Here is a 6757-nt window from a genome sequence, read left to right as displayed (position 1 = left end):
CCATGGTAACTCTTATAAAGGAAAACATTTCACTGGAGCTGGTTTACAGTTTCACAGGTTTAGTTCATGATCTGCATGGTGGGAAACATGGTGGCATGCAGTCAGACATGGCTCTGGAGAAGGAGCTGAGAGTTCTACGTCTTGATCCACAGGCACCAAAATGAGACTGCTCCACTAGGCCTAGCTTGAGCATATGAGACCTCAAAGCCCACCTCCACAGAGACACACTTCCTCCAACAAGGCCACACCTACTCCAACAAGACCACACCTCCTAATAGTGCCACTCCCTATAGGAGGAGCATTCACACACTGAGTCTACGGGGGCCATTGCACTGTGTAACTATAGCTGTGGTTAGCACTTTATAAGTAAGGTTCAAAGAGGTTAAACAATCTGTCTTAGGCCCCTGTCCAGCCTCTCTCTTGTCACAGGCTTGTAGTGATGAAAACATCACAGAGGGCTTGATACAGAATGCCAACCACTTTGACTTTACTTTGAAAGTTGGATAGTTGCTGCCTTGAAATTCGGGCGCTCTCGACAGTTATGAACAATACGTTGATGCATTTGCCTTGGCAAGTTCAATGTGTTATAGAAGAAAGACTAAGGAGATATTTGGTTTATTCCAGCCCTGTGGGCCCCTTCCTAGGCTCTGCCACAAGCAAAGGGTGTCTTTTCTAGTGCCCCAAAGGTGAGAAGGGTATAGAAGCTATGAACACAGGATCTGTGAGCATAAGCAATGGAAAAATTTGAGGGTTTCTCAAACCTTGATTAAACCATCCCTGTGGATCTTTGAAAAAGATGGGAGTGAAAAATATGGCTTAAAAAATAAAACAGTCTAGACTCATATGTGGACAGAGACAGGACCATGTGTTCTCGGCATGTGACAGGCCATCCAGAGCCATGCGTTATAATGATGTTGAGCCAGGGAGTTTCCCGAGTTCATGCTGCGTATCAGTGAAAGAATAAATGCTCAGCTAGTAAGGTCCCCTCCTCCACTCTGGACATCAGCGGAAGGTACAGTTCCTTGTACTGATTCCACAGACCGTTGGGGCAGTTGCCATGACTAATAAAGAAAGCACCTCTACCATACTGAGCTCTAATTCCTAACTGCTATGAATTGAGTCTCACTCCCAGTGTCACAGTCTTCTCTCTGACCCGAAATGTGGAGAAATGGAGGATGTGTGTACTCATGGCAACACGCCATCTATGTCAGTTCCCAAGGACACTGGTGCCTGTTCTGTTCCATTATGAACAAATTTGTATTACGATATGCAACCAAAATATCTACAGCAGGGTCAGCACAGTCTGATTGACACTTAGCAGGCCCATTCCCTTACTATGTGTCTGTCCTGGACCCAGTAGACACTTTAAAGAACCCCTAGCCTTGCCCATTAGGTAGTAGCTTTGACTACATGTGTCTTCAGACTTTTTCCAAGTGACCTCTAGGGAGGCAAAATTGCCTCTTCTTGAGACCACTGATCTACACAGATTTGCTAGTAAAAAGCTCCTTTCCTTTGGCAAATAACTCTGGGATCTAGATAACAGATCTTTAAAAATGCGTTCTTCTTTTCACACTGGAGTCTTTGAAGATGACGTATTAAAACATAAACATTCCAGGCTTTGGGGAGGCAAAGAATCTTTATATAAATAGAGTGAACCCTTGAGAGCATCGGAGAGCTATACAGAAAATAAAATTCTGTGTGTGGCACGGGGAAGACGTTCTGAGCTGACCGTTTATCTCAGGCCTGTTTTGCTAATGGTCACAACAAGGCAGTTAATCTCTGTGTGCTTGTCTTTAAGCTACACAATGTCTAAACATGATTGAAAATATATATGATTCTTTTGAAAATAGAAAAACTATTTATGAAGATGGTTCGGTTGGTGGGAGGCTCTGCTGCCACTCCCTGGATTCTATTTTCGCTGAGAGAAGCCTCTGCCTTTAAAAGAGATGTACAGTCTTGCCTTCTGTTAAATGGCTCTTGCTGCGCATTGAACTAAAAGAAATTTGCTTAATGGTCGAACTTGTGCCCTGAAAGATTATCTTGGGCTGAATGTTTGGAAGGTGCCTTGAAGGTAGAACTAGAGCAATTTCCAGAAAGGCTTTTGAATTTTTGACTGTTGCCTAATGCTGGTAGTTTTGACTGCTGATATTGGATTGACAATGGAATGCTGCCTCAGCTGCCTGTAAAAGGAATTTCCCATCACCGTGATACTGACCCCATCAATCTTCCCTGTGTAGGGAGTGAAGGTGAAAGTGGGGGGTAAAGGGGAGAGGGCTGACAGAATGTCAGAATTTTCTAGTGAAAGACAGGAAATCTTTCAACGAAAATGGGCTGCTTCCAAGCTCAAAGTGTTATTTTATTGTAAGTGTTTTAAGACACACATTCTAAGCCCCTAGACGCCCATGGGTAATTATGTGCATGTAGTCATTTAATGCTATAAAGAAAGGAGCTGATTCCAGGAACACAGACAATACCCAAGCACACAGATGCTCAAGCGCATACCCCTCATGTAAAATTGCATAATATTTTCACCTGTGCACAACCCCTAAATCAAATCACATTCCCTGGAGGTGACTCAGGGCTCCAAATACAAGCCCATGAGAGTAGTTGTTATGCAGATCTGTCTGGGGAAAAATGACTAAATGAAATTGTCATTATGTAGATACTATTTTTTTTTCAAAGGTTCTCTGTCTATGTTTGGTTGAATTTATGGAATCAGTATATGTGGATTCAGAGAGGTGATTGTGTGTGTGAATAAATACACACATATACAGATTTTGTATATACGCCCACATACGTTTTTTTTTTTTTTTTTTATTTCTTTTTGTGTCTTGGTTTCTGTCTTGAAACAGTCTTACTACATGGTCTGTTCCTGTGTGAAACTATGTTTCTTAAGCTGTCCTCAAATACTGGTGTAATTCCCCTGCCTCAGCCTCCCTACCTCGGAAATTGCAGGTGTACACTCTCATGCCCTGCTTATATTTGGTATACTTAAAAACTAAGCCGAGTCCTGAAAATGCACTCCTACCATGCCTCTGTGAATGGATGAAGGTGGTTTGAAGGTGTTTGTTTCACTGCTAGGCAAATATTTCAACAGGGCCTGCTGGATAATACGGCTGGATAAATCAGCTAGTTGAGGCCTTAGCTGATCAACTGGTTGGTATCAAGTGGCTTGTGGTAAAAAGGTAAAAAAAATGTAATCTTGTGAAGGAACGAGGGTCCAAAGTTTATGTTGGAGAAATAAAGCCACAGCAACACAGGAACTATGAGTCAAGTCTCTTCTTTGATCATTTCTGTTGTTGTTATTTTCTGGTGCTAGGTATGGACCCCGGGATTGTGCACACAGTCTTCATCACACACTATGCTTGTGATCTCCATCCTAAGTTTATGCAGAGTTTATGGATGTTCATTTGTTTTTATTTTACATGTGCAGGTGGCTTGCCTGTGTTCATGTAAATGTGCCACATGTATGAGGTGCCTGAAGAGTCCGGAAGATGCTGTTAGATCCTCTGGAATTGGAGTTACAGTTGATTGTTAGCTGCCAGGTGTGTGCACGAAACTAAGCCTGAGTCCTCTGCAAGAGCAGCTGGTGTTCTTTATTTTTTCCATTTTATTTTTTAAAATTTATTTATTTTTTATTAATTACTGCTTATTCACTTTGTATCCCAGCTGTAGCCTCCTCCTTTGTCCCCATCCAATCTCACCCTTTCTTCCTCTTCTCCTCCCGTGTTCTCCCACAGTCCACTGATAGGGGAGGTCCTCCTCCCCTTCCCTCTGATCATAGACTATCAGGTATCATCAAGACTGGCTGCATTGTCTTCCTCTGTGGCCTAGTAAGGCTGTACCCCCTCAGGGGGAGGTGATCAAAGAGCAGGCTGCTGAGTTCATGTCAGAGACAGTTCCTTTTCCCATTCTAGGGAACCCACTTGGACACTGAGCTGCCATGGGCTATATCTGAGCAGGGGTTCTAGGTTATCTCCATGAATAGTCCATGGTTGAAGTAGCAGTCTCACAAAAGACCCCTGTTCCCAGATTTTATTTTTCTCTCCTTGTGTAGCTCCCCTCCAGATCTTTCTATCTTCCCCATCTTTCATAAAATTCCCTGAACTCTGCCCAAAGTTTGGTTATGAGTCTCAGCATCTGCTTTGATACCCTGCTGGGTAGAGTGTTTCAGAGGCCCTCTGTGGTAGGCTCCTGTCCTGTTCTCTGTTTTCTCCCTCTTCTGATGTCCATCCCATTTGCCTTTCTGAATGAGGATTGAGCATCTTACCCAGGGTTCTCCTTCTTCATTAATTTCTTTAGGTGTACAGAATTTAGTATGATTATCTTATATTGTATGTCTAATATCCACTTATAAGTAAGTATAAACCATGTGTGTCTTTCTGCTTCTGGGATACCTCACTCGGGATGATCTTTTCCAATTCCCACCATTTGCCTGTAAATGTCATGATTTCCTTGTTTTTCATTGCTGAGTAGTATTCCATTGTGTACATGTACCACAATTTCTGTATGTATTCCTCAACTGAGGAACATCTGGGTTGTTTCCTGGTTCTGACTATTACAAATAAAGCTGCTACGAACATGGTTGAGCAAATGTCCTTGTATATTTGAGCATCTTTTGGGTATATGCCAGGAGTGGTATGCAGCTGGTGTTCTTAACTATTGAGCCATCCCCTGTGTAGAGTAGGATGGGGAAAAGCCAGGCACACATATCCCCCATAGACTTGGAATGATGCAAAGTGCTATTTTGTAATAGAAGGTCAAAGAAGACTAGGAAGAAAGCCAGCCTGAAATGCAAAGAAGGATGGATGGTGCCCGCCAAATGTCTAAATCCAAGGCAGCTATGTTCCCGCCTCTGTCTCAATCTGTTAGGGAGAGAAAGGGTCACTTGTCCCACCCCCCCTTTTTTTTTTCCAGCTCAGAAAATGGGACATTAGGAGAGAATCTTAAGACAAAGCAGTCCTAAAGGATGTAGTGTTTCTCCAATGTGTTGGAAACTGGGCTTTTGGGCTAGAGAGATGGCTTAGAAGTTAAGAGCATATGCTGCTCTTCCAGAGGATCAGAGTTCTGTTCTCAGCACTCCTCGCTGGGGGTCCTCACGGCTACCTGTAACTGTAGTCACAGTGGTTCCAGCTGCTCTGCCCTCAGCAGGCACCTGCGTTCACGCACACAAGCCTCTGAGCAGACACACAGGCATCCACACATCATAAAGCCTTTAACCACTGCAATTGGTCTTTGAACTTGGAAGAATACAAGGGCTCTGGCAACCAGGCCTTATGGTTGAAGCAGGACATCAGCTGATTTCCCCAGCGGAAGAAACGGTTGCAGGATGATTTCCTCAGGCTCCCTCAACTCCTTCATCCCCCACTCAGCCCTGATGCAGCTGAGTAGAGAGAGGAGAGCACTATACCGCCTGCACACCCAGCCGAAAGGAATTTTACCTCTGCCGAGTGTGAAATCCTCACTATAAATACCTAAGGGAGCGGATGCCGAAAACATTTTTAAACCGAGACATGTGATGCAAAGTGGAGTTATTAATATCAAGAGAAAAGAACACACACAGAGAGCTGGGAATCAAAAGTTTCAGTTTGCCTCTGCTGTGAGGGGGAAATGTATTGGGAAGGAACCTAGAGGTGCAGCGCCGTGCTACCTTTGCTCATATTTCTCACTACTTTCACTCAGGCATTTGGGTAATCAACCATGTTATCAGAATCTACAGCTTCAGATTCTCCTTGGCCCTGCCAGGCTTCCTATCTACTTTCACCAAAGATAAATGCAGATTCTATCTTAAGTGGGAAAATAAAAATGCAACATATCCATCTTCCCCAAACATAGACAAAGCCAAATAGGTACGTACCCTCCTCCATACCCACACCTGAAAACAACATGATTTGGGGACAACATGATGTCTTATTATATAAGACAGGTTTTTTTTTTTTTCCTATCCATTTCTAGTTTTGAAGGAAAGCCTGCTTTTGGATGAACTAGAAAACATTTCATTTAAATGGTTTTGAAATTTTTATTCAAAGTGATTTTATTGCTTGAGAACCTAAGAGAATGTGTGCCACAAGAGCAGAGGCTGTGGACGACTCGTATTGTCAATTGGGTAGGAGGGCCTGCTTAGTCTTATAGTAACGAGCCAACCAGTGTATTCTGCTCTCTATCAGAATCAGGTGGAATTGGGCATCTTTCTCCTTTTTGTTTCTCTCAAGATGCTTGCAGACAGTGACCACTTTCTTAATCAAATGGCAGGGACCCTCTCTGGGAGATCGGGGGCCAGGCCTTTGGACTTACGGATTCTCAGGATTTTATTACCAGTCACAAAATGGACCTGTGCCACACTGTATGAGTCTTTCAGGATCGCACCTATGTGGGAGAGAGTCAGGCCTTTCTTGGCCACTTTTTAAATCTGTTCTTTCACGTCATTAGACATCAATGTCAGCCAGGTAGGGATGCTGCAGTGGCAGGGGAGTCCCTACCGGGACAGGTCCTTTCCAGGAACATGCATGCTGTCCATGATGGATGGTGGATGTCTGGCAACAAAGAGAGCTAGTTTTGAAATTTTGTTAAAAAAATGTTTCATTGATCCATAATAGTTACACATATTTGGGGATGCTATATGATATTGAATATATCTATATAATGTGCAAAAATCAGAGAAATTGGTGTATCCATCAGCCCAGACATTTACCCTTTCTTTGTGCTGAGAACATTTAAAATCCTCTCTACAAGTATTGAAAAATAAATACTTAATTGT

At 43.1% G+C, this 6757-nt stretch overlaps 1 pseudogene; it reads right to left on the bottom strand.

The window, feature by feature from the left end:
- Window positions 1-6023: 6023 nt before the first annotated feature.
- LOC110541073 (small ribosomal subunit protein uS15-like) lies at window positions 6024-6517 on the bottom strand (annotated as a pseudogene).
- Window positions 6518-6757: the final 240 nt, after the last annotated feature.

The sequence above is a fragment of the Meriones unguiculatus genome, chromosome 19 (genome assembly GCF_030254825.1).
Source record: "Meriones unguiculatus strain TT.TT164.6M chromosome 19, Bangor_MerUng_6.1, whole genome shotgun sequence".
Classification (NCBI taxonomy): domain Eukaryota; kingdom Metazoa; phylum Chordata; class Mammalia; order Rodentia; family Muridae; genus Meriones; species Meriones unguiculatus.
The sequence above is the reverse complement of the archived record's forward strand: the minus strand, read 5'-3'. Positions and strand labels throughout refer to the sequence as shown.